General features: G+C 46.3%; 1 long non-coding RNA gene across 1 annotated transcript in view; it reads left to right on the top strand.

Annotated features, from left to right (window-relative positions):
- Positions 1-19,693, top strand: part of LOC141057987 (uncharacterized) — a 38,791-nt gene extending 19,098 nt beyond the window's left edge. The window contains exons 2-3 of the long non-coding RNA XR_012222063.1: positions 18,635-18,850; positions 19,494-19,693. This is a non-coding gene — a long non-coding RNA (uncharacterized lncRNA). The remainder of the gene's footprint in view (positions 1-18,634; positions 18,851-19,493) is intronic.
- Positions 19,694-22,338: the final 2,645 nt, after the last annotated feature.

Genomic DNA, 22,338 nt, shown 5'->3' with positions numbered 1-22,338 from the left:
TGTAACTGTCATTTGAGTGTTACATAACTGCCAGAGGTCAAGGTGACTCTGATTGGGCAGAGGTGACTGTCAGGTGACAGAGGGTGGGACTACCTGGTCTGTCTGAATAAATACTGAGGTAAGCTTCCAGTAGCTTCAGTCAGCCAGGGGAACTCACAGGTTAGGAGAGTCTGTCACACAAAGGAGACCCCTCAGAGGCTTTGGACAGTGGAAACGATCACGCGGGGTGACCCTATAGGACATTGGTCACAGGCAGAGACGGCCTGTGAGGACCTGGATTATTGGTGGACTTTGTAAGGTGAAACGCCGTGGTGGATTGGCCTAGGGCAGCCACGGCGGATAGAGCCACGAAGTATGCCTGACGGAAAAAAAGTGTACAAGTGAAGGTACCCAGGCCTGTCTGCAGGAGGATAACAGTGTGAAACATCTGTCGTGTTTTGTTCTGGTCGTCGTGAGGGCGGCCAATAAAAGCAAACCTGTTGAATACAATTCCTGCCTCTGTCTCGTGCCTGTCGACGTCAAGAAGCGGGTCACCCCCCATTCCTGTGAGTACAGCACACCTCCGCCACCTATCTGCACTAACACCAGCAGCACCACCATCCAATTGCCATTCCTCCCTCGCCACCGACTCTACATGTGTGATAAAAGTGTGTTGTGTTTTATCCCTATGACTGGTGTTGTTCTTCGGTTCTTCTGCAGACTTCGCCTGTAAGGCCATCTCTGAGAATGCGGGAGGTCTGTCCAATAGGGGAACCATACAGCAGATAGGAGATACAGTTGCATTAAGTCACATAGGATACTAGATAGTTAACATTGAGATCAGCTCATCAGTGGGAGGGGTAAAAGCAGCTATAGGGCTCATACCCATCTGCGAGAAAAAAAAAAGGTCCGATTTCCAGACCGAAAAAACGGATGTGTGCTATGCGAGTGCAATGCGATTTCTGTGCGATTTTTAAACGCAACATCTGTATGACATGCATATGCAATACGATTTTAACATGAGCTTTTACAATAGTTTTCTGTCCTTTACACATCGATTTAAGACAAAATATTCTTCAAAACACGCATATATTTATATATATATATATATATATATATATATATATATCATCCAAGCGATAGTGAAGTTCTTGCCTCACACGGGTAAGGACGTCTGGTGTAACAGAATCAATTACATCTATGATTCTCTGTTTTAAGCGATTAATGTCGTTGATACATTCAATGTACATATGTTGCTTCACATAACCCCAAAAGTAAAAGTCTAAGGGCGTCCGATATACATATAATATACAGTATATAGATTTATATACAGTACATATATATATTTCAACAAGAAAAGATCAATTAAGCACAGCTGCAGCCACCTTACCTGGCATCATGCCATAAGGTACAATTCACACACCTGTAATTATATATATATATACACACAAAATATATATATATATATATATATATATATATATATATATCTAGCTGAAGAGCCCGGCGCAAATTATAATGATATATTATATATATATATATATATATATATATATATATAAAGCTGAGTGTAGAGCCCCGCCCATTCTGCATAGCCACATTCACTATAATATCCCACATCATCCCGTCAGCCAGAGCTACCGGACTACTACCCATAATATCCCACATCGTCCCATCAGCCAGAGCCACCAGACTACTACCACTAATATCCCACATCATCCCATCAGCCAGAGCCACTGGACAACTACCACTAATATCCCACATCATCCCGTCAGCCAGAGCCACTGGACAACTACCACTAATATCCCACATCATCCCATCAGCCAGAGACACCGGACTAGTACCCCTAATATCCCACATCATCCCATCAGCCTGGGGTCAGAACCAGAGCGCTAAGTGGAACGGTCCTAACTTCCATACCCGGGATCCTTTTAAGAGAGGCCTAGCGTCAGAACCAGAGCGCTGAGTGGATTTGTCCTGACTTCCATACCAATGATCCCTTTAATAGATGCCTGGGGTGAGAATCAGAGTGCTGAGGGATTTACCCTAACTTCCCTACCGGAGATCCCTTTAAGAGAGGCCTGGGGTCAGTACCAAAGCGCAGAGTCGATTTTCCCTCACTTCCGTACCAAGGATCCCTTTTGGTCAGAACCAGAGCGCTGAGTGGATTTGCCCTAACTTTCATATCGGGGATCCCTTTAAGAGAGCCTGGGATCAGAACCAGAGCATTGAGTGTATTTGCCCTGACTTGCATGCCAATGATCACTTTAATAGAACCCTGGGGTCAGTAACAGACCATTTGAAGGCAATTGCCCTGACTTCCATACCGGGGATCCCTTTAAGAGAGGCTTGGGGTCAGAATTAAAGCGCTGGATGGATTTGCCCTGACTTCCATACTGGAAATCCCTTTAAGAAAGGCTTAGGGTCAGTACCAAAGCGCAGAGTGGATTTGCCCTAAATTCCATACCAATGATCCCTTTAAGAGATCCTGGGGTCAGAACCACAGAGCTGAGTGGAAAGGTCCTAACTTCCATACTGGGGATCCCTTTAAGAGAGGCCTGGGGTCAAAACCAAAGCGCTGGATGGATTTGCTCTGACTTCCATACCAATAATCCCTTTAAGAGGGAAGATGTGCCTACAGGATGGAGGATGTGTGATGTGTATATAGGCACAGGAGGGGGGGATTCATTTCTGTCATGGGCTCTCTGCTCCTTTCAGGGGGGCAGACAATGGCTGGGAGCTTATGTTCCCAGGGATGCTAGATTTCTAGAAAATAGGGGGGGAAGCCAGCACTGCTTAAGGTTAGAACGCATAAATTGGAGTGCATATGCACATAAAGTCTAGCTGTATTCAAAAATGAGATATTTAGCAAAAAAATTGATCAATTCAATTGAGCCACCCCGCCGCGCAAAGGCAATCTCATATGGGGGGTCCTACTCTATATATTTTTAATAAATGCTGTGCCATTACGGCCTCCTAAATACATTTAGAGCATGACCACATCAAGTGCAATCTGTACCTGAACATTACTGGATCGCTCCCATGAAGCCAGATGAAGCAAGTGCAGATGAAGGCCAACCAGGTCTGAACACAGACATATCAGGAATGGCCTCCACACATTGCCTGACCAGCAAACATAGATGAAGGGCGATGTTGGTCCAGACACAGGTGCACAATTAAATAAAGCGTGGGGCTGCCGTGTGTGTGTGCACAGCAGCCTAATCCATCACAATGAACACAGAAAAATTATGGCGGAAATAACCAAGCGTGCACGGCAACAGTGGTGGTGAGCCACAAACCAACAACAAGAAAATAGGGGGGGAAGCCAGCAAACATAGATGAAGGGCGATGTTGGTCCAGACACAGGTGAACAATTAAATAAAGCTTGGGGCAGGGTGTTCTAACCTTAAGCAGTGCTGGCTTCCCCCTCTATTTTCTTGTTGTTGGTTTGTGGCTCACCACCACTGTTGCCATGCACGCTTGGTTATGTCTGCCATAATTTTTCTGTGTTCATTGTGATGGATTAGGCTGCTGTGCACACACACGGCAGCCCCACCCTGCCCCAAGCTTTATTTAATTGTGCACCTGTGTCTGGACCAACATCGCCCTTCATCTATGTTTGCTGGTCAGGCAATGTGTGGAGGCCATTCCTGATATGTCTGTGTTCAGACCTGGTTGGCCTTCATCTGCACTTGCTTCATCTGGCTTCATGGGAGCGATCCAGTAATGTTCAGGTACAGATTGCACTTGATGTGGTCATGCTCTAAATGTATTTAGGAGGCCGTAATGGCACAGCATTTATTAAAAATATATAGAGTAGGACCCCCCATATGAGATTGCCTTGGCGCGGCGGGGTGGCTCAATTGAATTGATCAATTTTTTTGCTAAATATCTCATTTTTGAATACAGCTAGACATTATGTGCACATGCACTCCAATTTATGCGTTCTAACCTTAAGCAGTGCTGGCTTCCCCCTCTATTTTCTTGTTGTTGGTTTGTGGCTCACCACCACTGTTGCCGTGCACGCTTGGTTATGTCCGCCATAATTTTTCTGTGTTCATTGTGATGGATTAGGCTGCTGTGCACACACACGGCAGCCCCACCCTGCCCCAAGCTTTATTTAATTGTGCACCTGTGTCTGGACCAACATCGCCCTTCATCTATGTTTGCTGGTTGGGCAATGTGTGGAGGCCATTCCTGATATGTCTGTGTTCAGACCTGGTTGGCCTTCATCTGCACTTGCTTCATGGGAGCGATCCAGTAATGTTCAGGTACAGATTGCACTTGATGTGGTCATGCTCTAAATGTATTTAGGAGGCCGTAATGGCACAGCATTTATTAAAAATATATAGAGTAGGACCCCCCATATGAGATTGCCTTTGCGCGGCGGGGTGGCTCAATTGAATTGATCAATTTTTTTGCTAAATATCTCATTTTTGAATACAGCTAGACATTATGTGCACATGCACTCCAATTTATGCATTCTAACCTTAAGCAGTGCTGGCTTCCCCCTCTATTTTCATGCTAGATTTCTCCCACCATGTCAGTGTCTGCTGAGGTGTTGTCAAGTGGGAAAACTGTTGGTCATAGCAACCAATCACAGCTCAGCTTCTTTTAACCAGCTCTGGTGAAATGAGAGATGCTTAGTGATTGTTTGCAAGGAAAACTGTTGCTCATAGCAACCAATCACAGCTCAGCTTCTTTTGAACACCTCTTGTGAAATGAAAGATGATTAGTGATTGGTTGGTGACACCCACACACACACATTCATTTTTATATATAGATATATAATGTGGTGTAGTGACCACTGTGTCTGCTAAGGGGCGCTGTGTGGGTGTCCCAGGAGAGAGGATGAGTGGCAGGATGCTGAATTATCGCTGTGTATCCCAAGGTAGGTGGCCTTGGGATGGAAGCTTGAATATGTATGTTGATCAGCAGAGGTACTGCTGAGCTTTTGCTACACTGTGTCAGGGAGAGCTTTCCAGGTAGCTGGTGAGATGGGCAAGACCAGCTACCGACAAATCCACCCAGGGGTGTGTGTTTAAAAACGCCTATAGTAAAGACTATGTGAGTGTGCTTGTAGGACCTGTGATGAGGTCATAGCCATGTGATCCAGTGGGCATGGCTATGGACCATATAAGGTGGCCAGGGTAGGTCACATGAGTGAATGCTTGAACCCAGTTGGTCCATATGAAAGGTCTTGTCTGGGCTGACGTGAGACCGAATGAGGAAGATGTGGCTGCCTTCCTAACAGCATGTGTGGACGCTGTGTTTAATGGCTGCAAGTGCCTGAGAGTTCCCAGGGGAGGGAATGGACGTCTGCAGTGTGGTGAAGTAACCATGAGGTAACCCGGCCACGGGGTGAGGCTAGGGAGCCTGCATATTGGACATTGCATAACCTGTGTGACTACAGGGTTAACAGAGTGGAGCTCTGTCATGGATGCTATGCTGTTGATATGACCTTTCTGTTGCTGATTCATTGTTTATGATGCTTAATAAACCAAATGGACTGCTGGAGTTATATGAGAAACCTGTGCCGGACCTGGTTATTTGGCTGCCTATCGAGTGTCCCCTACCTGAATGACAAGCGCTACCTTACAATTGGTGGAGAATGCTATGGGCAGTGTTGTAGCCTTGTTGCTAGGGGCAACGGACGAGGACTGCAAAATTCAGTTGCTAAGGGCAACGGTTCCAACAGCACATGTTGTAGTGCTGGCAACGCAGAGCCAGGAGGGCTGACGGTCTTGAAAGCTGTGTGATATGCTGACCGGGGTCAGTGAAAGAGACTGGTGATTGCTATAGGGTGCCTCTGTGGATAAGAGGTACCCAAGAACCTGTGTGGCCGACACAGGTAACGGACAGGTGTCCGTGTTGTAATGACTGGGGTCAGTGAGAAAGACTATGTACCTGGAGGATTCAGTGAGCAAGGTCCTGGAGGGTCAGTGTTGGAAGGTTCTGGGAGAAGAATCGGATCCCTGGAGCACATGCTGTAACCTTGGACCTGGTGAGGCATGAGTGTTGGACAGTCTCAGGCGGAGACGCATGTCCTGAAGAGCACCCGCTGAGCCCCTGGACCTGGTGAGGCCGGTGTGTTGGGAAACCCTGGGAGGATGGTCGGCTCCCTGAATAGCACCCGGTGCGCCCTGTGTGTTGGACAGTCTCGGGAGGAGACGGACGTCCTGAATAGCACACAGACAGGACGCGTGAGTTTTGTGTTGTGTGTTTTTTTTTTTTTTTTCTTTTCCCTCTCAAGTCAGCGGGCAGTGGCTCAGTGGGGTCAAGAACGTGACAAGCGGCTTGCTGTAACTCGGCGGGGTTACGATGGTGACAAACGGCTTGCTGAAACTCGGATGCTAGCTGCCTCCAGTCTGATCTTGCACCCCTTCCATTGACCTTGCAGGTGGCCGTAATCAGTTCTACCTGCCCATAAATTGTAGGCTTAGCCTGGTAGTGACATGTTTGTCCAAAATTGTAGGCTGGTGGCCCAGAAGTGGCTTATGTATGGTAGAGCATCAGGGGAGGTTACCTTGCCGTGGTTGATGGGCTTACATAAATTGGCCAATTTGTGCACTAAGAACCTTCATTTTCATCTTACTTTAAGTTTTAAAAAATATTTTTGATTATTATCCAAATCGAATGGTTTTAATGTGTTTCTGTGTTTTCACATGGCCTAGATTCATGCCATGCACATGTGCTGCTGTATTCTTTTTGTCTATATTGTGCAGTTTTTGCAGCTTGCACGTGTTCACATTAGGAGGTGCTGGTCAGTTTTTTTTTTTCTCTCTCTCTCTCTCTCTCTCTCTCTGTGTGTATGTCTATATATATATATATATATATATATATATATATATATATATATATATATACAGTATATACCTATAACTAGAGATGAGCGACTTTGCCTTTTTCGGGTCGAGTGCGCCCCTTTAACACATACCACAACTTATGATGCTCCAATACGCCACAGAAATATAGGTATAGTACATTAACACATACTTACATACTTCACTGCTTACATGACATGACTGATCTCTTTTAAATTGTACAATAGCTCAAAAACAGGACAGTATATTACTCCATACAGTGTTATAGCCACCTCATTGTGTGCCATACAGAATAATGAGCCCCATATATTTCTCCATACCAAATAATTAGTCACATATAATGTTCCATACAGTATATGATGAGCTCCACACAATGCTCTATTTTAGAGTTGAGCGAAACAGGTCGGACAGATTCAAAAATCGCCGACTTTCGCCAAAGTCGGGTTTCGCCGAACGAATCCCGACCCTAGCGTGAGGTCGGCCATGAGGTCGTCGATCAGCGCGCCAAAGTCGCATTTCAAATGATGCTTTCAGCACCTTTTCTCACCCAATGATGGAGGACGCACACTGTGGGCAATGCGATGACATGCGCAGCGGCCAGCACCATCTTAGAGAAGCGCGTTGAAGTGATCGCCTAGCTTTGTGTGGCGTCACAGTGGGTATAAAAGGCTGTGAACGCCGACCGCCATCTTACTTCTGCCGATCTTAGAATAGGGAGAGGTGCTGCTGCTGATTCTGAACAGGGAGAGCATTAGGCAGGGAAGAAGAAAAAAAAACTGCTTCTGTTGATAACGGTTTTCACTGTACAGTTCGTGTGCAGTAGAGATGAGCGACTTTGCCTTTTTTTCGGGTCGAGTCGGGTTTCATGAAACCCGACTTTCTCAAAAGTCGGGTCGAACAAAATCGGCTGACTATAGGGAAAAGTCGGAGGCCGACTGAAACACTAAACCCAATGCAAGTCAATGGGGAAGCAAAGTCGGCAGGGAGTGGTGGACAGTAAACACAACCAACAGTGCCGATTTCAATGCCAAAAACATCAATTCTTATTACTGAAGCTTGTCAACCTTAATTTACTAAATAATAATAGTTACGCAAAGAAAACTGGTGGTTATTTGGCTAAAGTTGTGGGGGGGTTGGGCTGGCTCCAGGTGTGGCATGGGCCAAAGAGTGTCAGTGCGCCCCTTTAACACATACCACAACTCATGATGCTCCGATACGCCTCAGAAATATAGGTATAGTACAATGACACATACTTCACTGCTTACATGACATGACTGATTTATTTTAAATTGTACAATAGCTCAAAAACAGGACAGTATATTACTCCATACAGTATTATGGCCACCACATTGTGCGCCATACAGAATAAAGAGTCCCATATATTTCTCCATACCAAATAATTAGTCACATATAATGTTCCATACAGTATCTGATGAGCTCCACATAATGCTCCATATATAATGGGCCCCATTTGTAATGCTCCAGTGTATAATGTGCCCCTTAGATGCTGCTCCAGTGTCTGATCTGCCCCATTTACAATGCTCCAGTACATGATGGGCCTCATGGATGATGCTCCAGTGTATGATGGGCTCCAATAATGCTCCATATATAATGGGCCCCATTTGTAATGCTCCATTGTATAATGGGCCCCTTAGATGCTGCTCCAGTGTCTGATCTGCCCCATTTACATTGCTCCAGTACTTCATGGACCCTATTTTTAATTAACCAAGGCAAGGTATGTGAAAAGAGCTCCATGGAGTAATCTGAGGTGTGTGCTTCCACATCCTTCACTTTTGGTGTGGGTGAAGGACATAAGGAAAGGGGTTGCTCCTGACCAGAAGCCTGCAGTTATGACTCAGTGCTTGCATTTTTTACAACTTCAGAAGAGGAGGCGATAGAGCTGGAGGCTGTTTCAGTAATGTAAGCCACAAACAGTTCCTGATACTCCGGCTTTAAAAGCAGTCTACCTACTCCCAGAAAAGGGAGCCTTACAGGCCTTCCAGAGCGACACCATGACGCTGGTCAATACCTCCTGCCTTAGCTGCTATTGTGTTTTTGGCACTACCAGCTGATGCACCACCACCACCATCAGTACCAGGTGGCCCTCCACGCCCACATCCGCATCCTATTCCACCATACTTCCTCATGTTTTGAAAAATGGACCCAAAATACCAGCAGATATATGGTACTGTATCAGAAGCGTACAGCTCTATACAGTCTATGAATAACAGTAAATCTCCGTATATATTTCATGAGGCATACACAGACGCTCACAGGCTCAGTATGGATTACCCAATAAAATAACAAGTTGAAAAAGGGTACAGTATCACCAGATACAAGGTATATATAGCATAGTGTAAACATTCTGATTCTCTGTATACATTTCAGGAGGCAGACACAAACGCTCTCAGGCCCAGTATGGATTACACAAGAATATGAAAAGCTGTAAATGGGTTACGTAACACAAGCGTTTACAGGCTCATTATGGATTACACCAGAATCTAAATAGCTAAAAAGGTTACTGTAGCAGAAGCGTTCTGCTGTATACAGTGTTGGCCAAATTGAAAATATTGGTATATTTCCGTAGTGACCCTCAGACGCTCACTCAGTTTGGTTTTGACCATAATAAAAAATGTTGCAAAAAAAGTCCTGGATAATAACATAGCAAGTATATATTTTTTAGGGTACAATTGAAATCTCTGTATAAATAGTCCCGTAGTCACTCTCAGACGCTTACAGTATGGATTTGACCGTAATGCTAAATGTCGAACAAATGTACTGTATAACAAGATACAAGCTGTATCGAGTATAGTGTAAAAATTTGTTTCTCTGATTCACCGTATATATAGAAGGCATAACCCACATACGCTCACTCACTATGGATGATGTAGGGAAGGTGGACTGACAGTCAAACCAGCCTGTAGTGAGAAGCAGAGGTGTAGGGCAGTGTAGGTGTGAAACCGCTAAGATAAAGAGAAAGGGTGCAGTGTTTTAGCTTGCCCATTGGAGGGCAGTGGAGAGTGTAGGAGTGGGACTGAATAACTGCCATTGGTCAGAGAAACTGTTAGGTCATGGTGGGCGGAGTTACCAGAACTGGAAGTATAAAAGGCTGAGGGAAGGTTCTGGAAGAGTCAGTCAGCGAAGGGAGCACAGTAAAAAGGAAATTCTGCTGAGGAAATAGAGGCAGTGGAAAGGCTCCAGAGAGGACTGACAGTTGAGGCGGTCACGGGGGGGTGGCCCAGAGGACGGTAGCCGCAGACGAAGACGGCCTGGGGCTATCATACGGACGGTGTGCTCAGACTGGTGTAGCGCTGTGCTGGTTGGGCCTAGGCCAGCCACAGTGGAAGAGCCTCAGAGGACGCCATGATTATAGTTACAAAGGAAGTGAAGGTACCGGGGCCTGTGTACAGAGAAATGTGAAACGGCTGTGGTGAATTGCTGTTGTCGACAGAAGGATGGGCACTAAAAACGGACCTGTTCAATACAAACTCTGTCTCAGTCTCGTGTTTGTCTGTGGCAAGAAGAGGGCCCCCCCACAGTTGGTTATCCTACAGATGTCATGCCCGCCATGTCCGTTATGCCTGTCATGCCCGCCATATCTGTTGTGCCACATGACCCCTGGAGCAGTGTGCACGTGCACTGAATTCTCATGCCCGTTATGTCTCATGCTGCAAGATCCCTGGAAGCACTGTGCACACGCACCTCGTAACTGTTGTGCTGCAAGATGCCTGGAGCAGTGTGCATGCGCGCCTTACCTCATGGCTGCACGCTGTTGCTAGGTAACCATCCGTCTCTGCTCTGATTCTGCAATCCTCTCTGTATTCCTGGAGCTCCTGATCATGTGACCTTTCCTATGTTCCAGCACTGCCTGACCCAGCTAACCTCTCAGTGTTTGTGGAGCCCCTGATCATGTGACCTTCTCTATGGTCCAGCCCAGTTTGATCTAGCAATGCTCTCTATGATCCTGGAGGATCTGGACCGGAAGTTCTCCCCTGGTCCTGACCCGGAAGTACAGGTGCTAATGCCCTATATCAGACCGCCCCTTCCTATGGTCGGGGCCTGAGTATCATGTTGCTTCCTTGCATGGCTGCTTGGTCTGCTCGGTCGCTCTTTGTATTCTGTGCCCCTGCACTCTGCCCTGTAGTGCGTCTCTGCACATGCTCTGTGCTTGTACTCTGCCTCTTGTCCTGTGCCTTGTCTTGTGTTTGTCCTTTGTGCCATGTTTTGTCCTTATTATGCTTTGCCTTGTAGTCCTTCCTGTCTTCTCTGCCTTGCCTGCTTTGCCATGTCTTGCCTTTGCTATGCTTTGCCTTGTGGTCCTTCCTATGTTCTCTGTCTTTGCTTGTTCTTACTTGCTCTGACCTATGGTGCTCTGTGGTGCCTCCTGGCACACGCACCATTCTTCCTCTCTTACCTATAGTGCTCTGTGGTGCCTCCTGGCACATGCAAAATTCCTCCTTTCTTACCTATGGTGCTCTGTAGTGCCTCCTGGCACACGCACCATTCCTCCTTTCTTACCTATTGTGCTCTGTTGTGCCTCCTGGCACATGCACCATTCCTCCTCTCTTACCTATGGTGCTCTGCTGTGCCTCCTGGCACATGCACCATTCCTGCTCTCTGACCTTTGGTGCTCTCTTGCACATTTCGGGGCTAGTCTCAAGGTTCCCCCTTGACCCGGCTCTGGGCTTCGGCTTATGCTCCGCTGCTAGCTCTGTTCTCGCTCTGACCTGACTCTGTGTTTCTGCCTATGTTCTGCTCCTTGCCCTGTACCTTGTCTTACCTTGTTTCTCACCTTGCTTTGCCTTGTTTCTTCGTGTGCCCTTTGCATACGCCTGGCCTTCCTAGCCTCCTTTCTGTGCCTCAGCCGTGCCCGCCCTAGCCGTGCTCGTCGGTCAGTGACAGCTGTGTCGCCTGTTATGCCCCCACCGGGTTCCCTGGAGTCTTGCCAGCCTGTCTGTGCTGCAACCCGACCAGCTAGCAAGTGCCCCAGCTGTGCTCTCTGTGCTTCCTTGCACCCACGCTGTCTCTGCACTGTGTTTGCCTGCTCCTCTATTAGCACGCGCAGGCCCTCGCCTGCCCCGTGGCATACCTCCCTTTGCTTCTGTAAAAGTACGCACAGGTCTTGCCATGTACCCTGTCGTGCCATCTAGCATGCACAGGTCCTAGCCTATACCCTTGCGTGTCCCTCGGCACGTGCAGGACCTTGCCTTGTACCCTGACCCTGGCGCATCCCTTGGCACGCGCAGGACCTTGCCTTGGACTTTGAACCCTGGCGTATCTCTACACATGCACCCTGTCTCGTATGTTGAACTTTGAACCCTGGCATGTCCCCTACACACGCACCGCACGCTGCACGTTGAACCTGGCGTGTCCCCTACACACGCACCTTGCACCTTGCCCTGGACCCTGGTGTGCCCCTAGCATGCACCCTGCCTGGAATCTTGCTTTGGACCTCGGCGTGTTCCCTAACACGCACCATGTCTGGAGATCTTTCGTGCCTCCTTGCCGGTACCCTGGTTTGCCTGCTGGATTCCCGGAACCTGCCATCACTGCCAGAGATCGTAAGCATGAAGACTGCGGCCAGATGTCCGGAGCTGGTGTCCGCAGCCTGATGCCCTGATCCTTGCCAGTTGTGCGGAGTCCGATGCCATCGTGTCCTTGTCGGTAACCGGGCTTACCTTCTGGCACGTACCATGCCATGGACCTTGGCGTGCCATGCACGTACCTTGCTGTGTTTGCCTGTTATCACGTTTTGCACCTATTGTTATCCTGAATTTGCCTTAATGAAGATACCTTGAATTCACGTATTGTCTTGTCTTGTTTCCTGCACGTCCTTTGTCGTCAGACACTCGTACCTAGTGTCTACTTGAGCCGGCCGTCTGGTTCCAGCAGTCGTGGTGGCTCACCGCCTTGGTCTTGCCCCTGACACTCCCTGTTTAGGGGGTGGTTCCTCCAAGGTCAGCTCGCCCTAGGTGGGTGGGTGCCACGACCCAGAGGGTCCACTCTAAAGAAATCGATTCAGCGTAAGCGGCCTTCGTCATAACAGATGATACCATAATACAAATTTTTGAAACAAGGTACTGTATCAGCACATACCAGGTGTGTCCAGTCTAGGGTTAAATTTCCGTCTATACTTTCGGAGTGAGACACAGACACTCACAGGCTCACTATGTATTACACCAGAATTAAAAAAGTAGAAAAAGGGAAAGGTATTCATAGCGTACACCAGTATACAGCGTTGTGGTACTTTTAAATCTTCGTATATATTTCAATCTCAGTAAGCCAGTCCAGAATCTCCTCTATTGGAAACTACATGGATACAAGTATAGACGCAAAGTCGAGTGTTAGCAGAAATTTTGGAATTACTCATCGCGGGAAAACCTCCCGGTTGATGTTGAATTGGCGATGCAGACCCTCAATTACTGTGTCTGTGGAGAAAGCAAAAAAGGTTCTTTGTGAAGAAAGGAATGCTTTATCACAGTAGCGTGGATCACATCACCTTTACTCGTCTCCATCAAACTGTGATGTCAGGGAGAGATGTACCCATGGTCCTCACTGCCTATCATGATGCGTCTGGTCATTTTGGAGTGCAAAAGACAGAAGCCACAGGCCGTAGGCGATTCTATTGGATTGGCATGAGAGGAGACATTGAAAAATGGTGGCAGGAAAGTCACACGTCTGTGACTATCACAACTGTGAAAGCTGATCATAAATCACCACTGCATCCACTTGTAAGTTGACGTCCATTTCAAATGGTAGCCATTGATCATCTGAAGGTAGAGGCCAGCAGGACAGGCCATAGCTACATCTTAACCATCATTGATCAATACACCAAATTTCTAGTGGCCATCCCTGTGAAGGATTTAACTGCCCAGACTACACAGCGGTGGAGCAAGGAGAGGTAAGTATTGCAACTTGCAAGTGCTGTGGCCATGACCAAGCAGGGGGGGCACAATCATGGTCGACGGTACTGGCACATGGCCCCTCATAGTATGCTGGTGTGTCTGACAGCGAGTGGGCCCTCCCACCGTCTGAGACACTGTATTGTACTATGAGGGGCCCTATTGCCTTTGTAGTGTGGATCGAGGATGCTGGCCAGCCAGTAGTCATCATCCCTCATCATTTTGGCAATGCGGGGGTCTCTTTTTAGGATCCGCAAGGCATAATCGCACATGTGGGCCAATGTTTCAGGTATCAGTGATGCCTGCCCGTGGTGGGTGGAGGAGCAGTTTCTGGCAAATCCACATCCCTACAGTCACACACAAACACTGTGCCTGACCTTGGAACGCCAACATTTTCTCTTGCCCCCTGAGAAACATCCTCCTGCCCAAAATAATCATCCCCCTCATCCTTCTCCTCTTCTTCCTCCACCTCGTCCAGGACAGTTCCCTGACCAGACAATGGCTGACTGTCATCAAGGCTTCCCTCCTCCTCCTCTGCAGACGCTTGATCCTTAATGTGCGTCAAACTTTGCATGAGCAGACGCATAAGTGGGACTCTCATGCTTATGATGGCGTTGTCTGCGCTTACCAGCCGTGTGCATTCCTCAAAACACTGAAGGACTTTACAGAGGTCTTTCAGCTTTGACCACTGCACACCCGATAATTCCATATCTTCCCTCAAACTGCCTGCCCGTGTATCCTCCCACAAAGACATTACAGCCTGCCTCTGTTCGCACAGCCTCTCAACCATGTGCAGGGTGGAGTTCCACCTTGTTGCAATGTCTATGATTAGGCGGTGCTTGGGGAGGTGGAGCAATTGCTGCAGCTTCTGCATACGACTGGAGTGTACGGCCAAGCGATGAATGTGCACCTTATGGAGCAGGGATGTTAACTCCGGATAATTATTAAGGAAGCACTGCACCACCAGGTTCAAAGTGTGAGCCAGGCAAGGTATGTGTGTGAGTTTTGACCGTGCTATGGCTGCCACAAAATTACGGCCGTTATCACTGACCACCTTGCCTGCCTCAGTCTAGCCCAGCCATGACTCTGTTTGCTGCTGCAAGTAGTTGGCCAGTACCTTCGCGGTGTGTCTGTTGTCGCTCAAAGACATCATCTTTAACATAGCCTGCTGACGCTTACTACTAGCTGTTCGATAGTGGGCCACCTCGTGTGCAAAACTGCCAGCTGCGGATGTAGTGCTCGTGTGACTGCGCTCTGTGGATGAGCTTTTGCTGATAGACGAGGAGGAGCGAAAGCCAACAGTTTCCTATACCGTGGGCTAGACAGCACTCTTCCACCGCCGCTGTCCCCAGTGGAGCCTGCATCCACCACATTAACCCAGTGCGCAGTGATGGACATGTGACGGCCCTGGCCATGCCTACTGGTCCATGCATCTGTTGTGAGGTGCACCTTTCCACTCACTGACTTTTTTAGTGCATGGACAATGCGGTCTTTCACAAGCTGGTGGAGGGCAGGGATGGCTTTTTGAGAAAAGAAGTGCTAACTGGGTAGGTCATAGCGTGGGACAGCGTAGGCCATGAAGTCGCGGAAGCTTCGCTTTCAACCAAACGGTAGGGCATCATCTCTAATGAGATTAGTTTGGCAGTGTAGGTGTTCAAACACCTTGTACGCGGATGAGAGGATGAGTACTTTCTTGTCCTACTCAGAGTGTCTGGTAGAGTGAGCTGGACTGGAGAGCTGCATATGGGGGAAGTAGCAGTGGACCGAATGGAGTGAGAGGGGGTTGGTGATGGTATTGGTGGTGATGGCCTAGATTCAGTGTTGTGTTGCAAAACCATTGTGATTCCCTGAGTGCTTTTGCCTTGCGACGACACCTCCACATTTAGTGCTGGTGGTGTGCTTAATGGTGGCAGTGTTCTTACAGTGGGGGTAGCGATGGAGCATTGTTGGCTACCTTCAGTCGGAGCAGGTGCACATGTGATACCTGAGGTTTTGTAGTCCGTCCACGCTTGCAAGTGCATGTTGATTAAATGTCTAAGCATGCAACTGGTATTCAAATTTCAAAGAAGTGCCACACTGCACTCTTCCTACTATGGTAAACATTTTCTGGCCTTGCACGCTCTGCTAAGTTGACCGTCTGGTCAAGCTGTCCTGCAACTCTTTTAGTTTTTGTTCCATGTTTTAGGACAGCTATGGGCCTGCTTGATAACCACTGCTGTGATGTCAATGCCTGCTGCGGATCCTTCTCCTTATCTAAACTATTGCCAGCGCCACCCTCCTCCCCCAATGGATGCCAATCTAGGTCCAGAACTGGGTCATCTATCACCTCCTCTTCAAAGTCATCTGCACCTTCCTCTTTACCTTCGTCTGTGTCACCGTGTAAGGTGGTATAGCATGCGGGAAGGGGCACCTGGGTTTCATCAGGGTCAGATTCTGGCTCAATAGACTGCCAGGGCAATGTAGTGCTGTGGGTCAATGTACCAGCAGAATCATCTAGCAGTGGCTGTGCATCAGTGCACTCCATGTAAGATTCATCTTGGAATGGGGAATTCAGAATTTGACTGGATAACCCAGACATGGTATGTGAAAAGAGCTCCATAGTGTAATCTGAAGTGTGGGCTGCCGCATCCTTAACTTTTGGTGGGGGTGAAAGACACAAGGAAAGGTTTTCTTTTTATGACCAGAACCCTGCACTGACGACTCCGTGCTTGCAGGTTTCGACCGTTCAGAAGAGGAGGCAATAGAGCCGGTGGCTGTTTCGGCAATGTACGCCAAAACCTGTTCCTGATTCTCCGGCTTTAAAAGCGGTTTTCCTACTCCAAGAAAAGGCAACCTTACAGGCCTTCTTGGGCCAGAGGATGACGCAGGCTCAACACCTCCTGCCTTAGCTGCTATTGTGCTTTTGCCATAACCAGCCGATGCACCACTACCATCAGTACCAGCTGCGCCCCCCTGCCCAAGTCCGCGGCCTCTTCCACCATACTTCCTCATGTTTGGGAAAATGTACCAAAAATACCAGCAGAGAGACGGTACTGTATGAGGAGCGGCCAGCTGTGTAAGGTGTATTAAACAAATTAAATCAACGTATATATAATGTTAGTCACAGACGCTCTCACAGTATGTATTGGACCGTAATCCAGCAAGCAGATATACGGAACTGCATCAGAAGTGTACAGCTGTATACGATTTTTGTGCAACTAACAATCTCCGTATAGGTATTTACGGAGTGTCACACACGCACTCTGACTAGGCATAAAAGTGACTGTAATGCGAAAGGCAGATATACAATACTGTTGGAGAATTGGACAGCTCTATACGATGTGTGTATGTAAAATTCTCAAGCTCCGTGTATTTGTGTACGGACTGACACATGCTGTTTCTGTCTGGTTTTGACCTTAATCAAACAGCAGATATACGAAACTGTTTGAAAAACGGACACGACTCTAAGGTGTAGGTCTGGAAAAATGTAAAAATTCCTCGGCTTTTTTTTCCAGAGTCACACATTGGTAGCTTCTATTTGTCCATGCTAGAAGGCGGTACACGGTAGTGTGTGAGGAGCGTGCAACGCTGTACGGTGTGTGTATGTAAAATTGTCAAGCTCTGTGTATTTGTATACGGACTGACACACGCTGTCTCTGTTTAGTTTTGACCTTAATCAAACAGCAGATATACGAAACTGTTTGAAAAATGGACAGGACTCTAAGGTGTAGGTCTGGAAAAACGGACAAACTCCTCGGCTTTTTCTTCCAGAGTCACACCTATATAGCTTCTATTTGTCCGTGATACCAGCCGGTACACGGTAGTGTGTGAGGAGCGTACACCGCTAGACGGTGTGTGAAAAAATGAACGCTCAGTAACTCACCAGGACAAAATAATAAAATTTGGAGTGCTTTGAAAAAAGCAGTTTGAACAGCAGTGTGCACACAGCAATGCTGCTAGCAGGTAGCCTTAAAAGGCAGCCTAATCACCACCAGCGCTGCTGCACACAACAAAAATCCTCCCCTTTCACTGCACACTAACTGTACAGTGAAAAGCGCTATCAGCAGAAGCAGTTTTTTTTTCTTCTTCCCTGCCTAACGCTCTCCCTGTTCAGAATCAGCAGCAGCACCTCTCCCTATTGTAAGATCGGCAGAAGTAAGATGGTGGTCGGCGTTCACTGTCTTTTATACCCACTTTGAAGCCACACAAAGTCAGCCAATCACTTCAATGCCCTTCTCTAAGATGGTGCTGGCCACTACACATGTAGTCGCATTGCCCAGTGTGTGTCCTCCATCATTGGGTGAGAAAAGGTGCTGAAAGCATCATTTGAAATGCGATTTTGGCTCGCTGATCGGCGACCTCATAGCCAGCCTCACGCTAGGGTCGGGATTCGATCGGCGAAACCCGACTTTGGCGAAAGTCGCGATTTTTAAATCTGACCGACCTGTTTCGCTCAACTCTACTTATAACATATATATATATAACCTATATTTTCCCACGGTCCTGACGTCACAGCAGTTCAAGCCGACTGCGAGAACAGCTTCAGTGAATAGAGGTGATGTCACTGATGCTGCGCTCCCTCACAGCCACTTCCTCAGGTACATAGCCAATACTAATCACATGATATTGCTCACATATATAGGGTGGGTTGGACATAGAAAAAATGGGCGTCAAACACACCTGGCGCCCTGAAACTGCAGTTATATTTAAAATACAAACATAAATTTGTTGCATAACTGTACAAGTGTGAAGAGACTGGAGGCATGTAGGATGCAGTAACTGACCATACACAGACCAAGGGTGATAGGGGTTTATTTTACAACAGAAAACTCCATGCAGGGAGAAAACGAGGGATATAATTCTCTAATACAGCGAATGACTGTTGGGGATAACTTAAGGCACAAGAATAAGTAAGGCAGACAGTACAATTAAATACTACTTATCCCTCAGGTGTCAGTCACGGTTAATCTCCTGACCGTGGCTGGAGCTGCTTAGGATGTGTCACAGTGGAGGTCTGACACAGTCCTGAGGAAGCTGGTATAGTATATCCTGACGATGGCGGTGTCCTCTCGTGGTCCTGACGATAGTGGCAACTCCTCGGGATCCTGATGCTGATCTTGGGTCCAAAAGATGAAGCAATGAAGAGGAAAACATCTTTTTCCTACGGTGAGTGTCCCAACACTACGGAGACTTACAATGGGCAGCCCGGTTCACTGTTTCGACTTGACACACGCCTACGTCCAGTTCACAGACCTTGTCTCTCACGGTTAGTGCTGAAGGCGAGGGCGGCTGTGGTAGAGTTGTCAGCTGTGTCAGCAATCTCAGCGAGGACAGAGGTGTCAGCGGGGACAGCGGTATCTCAGCTGTACTCAGTCGGTAGTCTCCTGTCAAAGTGCTCTGTCGTCCCAGGCTCTGCTCTACTCTGCCCAGTCGCCTCTCAGCTGATTTTACCTCACAGGTACCTCGCGCTCGACGTTCCCGCCCAAATTGTTTGGATCCTCACGCGAACCTTCTCTCAGCTTGGCCACACCCCCTTCGCTCGAGTACAGGGAGCTGTCTCGCATTTTAAGCTTTTCCCCCTGCGACTTAGGTGACAGCCCCGATGGTTCTGGACCCATCACGAAGGAGACATGCCTAACCACTTCCTTTCCCTTACACAACTGTGATTAAAAATGCAATTTGTTAGCATAAAAATTATATATGACATCAAAATGTAAGATTTTTCTGCAAATAAAATTAAAAGGAAAGGAAATAAAAAGTCGGCTAGGATTGAAAAGTTTTTCTTGTAACATTCTCATCTTAATTGCAGACCAGGATTAGAACCGACCATCCTTGGAAACATCGTGGAAGTGAAAAGTCCTTGGGGCTCAGACCTCTGAGCTATTCTGTTAATTGACCCTTGAGGCTTAAAATTTTTTTGAATACCTAAAGAACCATTGATATTAGTAGCATAAAAATCAATATATATTGAATAAAATAAAAATAAAAATTGTGATTTTATTTATTATAAAAAAGATGTGAATAAATAATTGAATACATTGATTACGATAAATGGATGAGTGAATGACGAGTGCCTTTACATAATCTTTAATAAAAAATTGTGATAAAAAAATATATATTTTAATTAACATACCCATTGTAAATCAATTTAGTGACGACCTTATTTATTTATTTTTTTAACTTTTTGAGTGTGTTTGCTTTATTTATTATAAAAACATTATAGAACACTATACTTCTGATATTTCATTCAGCCCTTGTGGTTTCAGGGTGTTGAGTTTATATATCCAGAAAACCTCCTTTCTGTTGAGACTTTGGATTCTATTGGAGCTCTCAGGTGGAAAATGTTCGATAGGTGATATTTTTATACACCCAAAATCTTGTTTATGGTGCTTGCAAATATGACATAACAAACCATGTTTTAGAAACCCAGTAAGTACATTGTGTCAATTCAATTTTTTTCTGGGACTGCTGAGAGCTGGTGCTTGTAGCTGGGGAGGGGGCACTATCCATGGCCTTTTTCTAGACTATAAATATCAGCTCTCAGCTGTCTGCATAGCTTTTGCTATAAATTATAGGGGGACCCCACACCGTTTTTTTTCCTTGAAATAATCATTTATTCAATAAATACATGTCTAGAATTTGGCACAAACACTATACTAATTGTATTTGTCGCTGATATATATAGTATACAGTAGATATACAGTGTGTGTGTGTGTGTGTATGTATGTATATATATATATATATATATATACACACAAAAAAATAAAGGGGACACATCCTAGGACATTGTGTTGGTTAAGTGTTCCCTTTTATTTTTTTGAGAGATATATATATATATATATAAAATATACATTTATATATTATATATATTGTGTGTGTGTGTGTATGTGTGTATATATATATATATATATATATATATATATATATATATATATATACACACACACGTCAGTGACACATACACACACACACACACACACACACACATATATATAATATATACTGTATATTAAACATATATATAGTGTGTGTGTGTATATATATATATATATATATATATATATACAGTGTATATATATAATATATATACTGTATGTACATATATGTGTATTCTATGTGTATATATCTATTGTTTTGTGAGCTGTCAGTGTGATTTTACAGTAGCCGCATATGAATTAGTGGCTTTTCAAAGGACACCGGTGCGTAAGCATCGGACAGCACTCACATGGTGCGAGTGCTGTGCAATTTTTTTTTCTTTCTCACACCCATTGACTTGTATTGGTGAGTCTCGCCCGAGATATGCAGCAATACGAAGCATGCTGCGGTTTTCTTCTCAGTCTGATTTCAGCTGAGAAAAAAATCACAGATGAGATGTCACCTATTGAAGAACATTAGTCCGAGTGCAATACGATTTTTTAATCAGATTGCACTCGTCCATTTTTCTTGCAAGTGAGTATGAGCCCTTATAGAAAATGCTTCCGGGTTACAGTCTGTAAAGTAAGGGCTGTCATACAGTCTAGTCAGAGTCTAGGATTCATCAAGTTCAAATATGGGTGGAGTGGGAAGCAAAGCTAAGCATAGCAGAGTTAGCAGGTTCTAAAGCAGCTTAGCTGTAGCAGAAAATGGGCCTGGTCAGTATTAGTTTCCTACAAGAATGAGAACACTTCTTCAGTCACGTCTGGATGCTGGGGGACAGTCTTGAAGCTAAGGTTCGAAAGATCAGGAGTGAAGAGGGGTGAGCTGAATACTTCTTGTTTGTGTAAGGTTCGAAAGAGGTATAGAGAGTCATGCCTTTGTCTCTCTGATGAGGAAGATGTCAGCCGGGTCGGAGAGTGAGGTGAAGATGGTGGGTCTTAGGACAGGACCGAGACAAGGACTGATGGATCACACATGCAAGGGAACATCACTAAAAAGAGACTTTGTCTTAACCTTTATGCTGCAGCCAGATGTAAATGAATTGCACAGTAAAATCGAACCTGTTAACCCGGACCCACAGTCTTCTCTCGTTTGTAGCTGGTTCCGGTCTCATGAACGGGGAGGCAACGTTGGCTCCCAAAGCAAAAGTGAGTAAGGAATGAGCTCCACCACACTACCCACTCTACTCAGACATCTGTTTAGAAGAGGGGTTATGGGGCAATCAGAACTCATTCTGGCCCACTGCAAACACAAACATGTGTGCCCCAGCCTTGCTTCAAGTGGAACAACATACATTAGCCTGGCCTGGATCAGCTGCACAGAGCTGGTGCTGGAGCAGTGATAGCAAGTGTTATGTGATTATATTACTTTTACACAGTGCTAGCCAGTATAGGACGAAAACCTAAAACTGGAAAACACCTTTAAGAGTACTAGCATCTTAAGGCTGTGTGCACACGCTGCGGAAAAGGTGCGGATTCATCCGCGCGGATTTTGTACAATCCGCAGGTGAAACCGCAGGTCAAAAGACCTGCGGTTTTACCTGCGGATTGCTCTGCGGTTTTGCCCTGCGGTTTTTCATCTCCTCAATGGAGGAGATGGCAAACCGCAGGAGAATCCGCAGAAAGAATTGACATGTCAATTCTTTCTGCGGATTGAAAACCGCAGATAATCCGCGCGGAAAATTCCGCACCGTCTGCACTGCGGTTTTTGATTCCCATAGGGAATCATGGTACTGTACA

This window comes from Dendrobates tinctorius, unplaced genomic scaffold (genome assembly GCF_039654945.1).
Source record: "Dendrobates tinctorius isolate UK_male_01 unplaced genomic scaffold, ASM3965494v1 ptg000207l, whole genome shotgun sequence".
Classification (NCBI taxonomy): domain Eukaryota; kingdom Metazoa; phylum Chordata; class Amphibia; order Anura; family Dendrobatidae; genus Dendrobates; species Dendrobates tinctorius.
The sequence above is the reverse complement of the archived record's forward strand: the minus strand, read 5'-3'. Positions and strand labels throughout refer to the sequence as shown.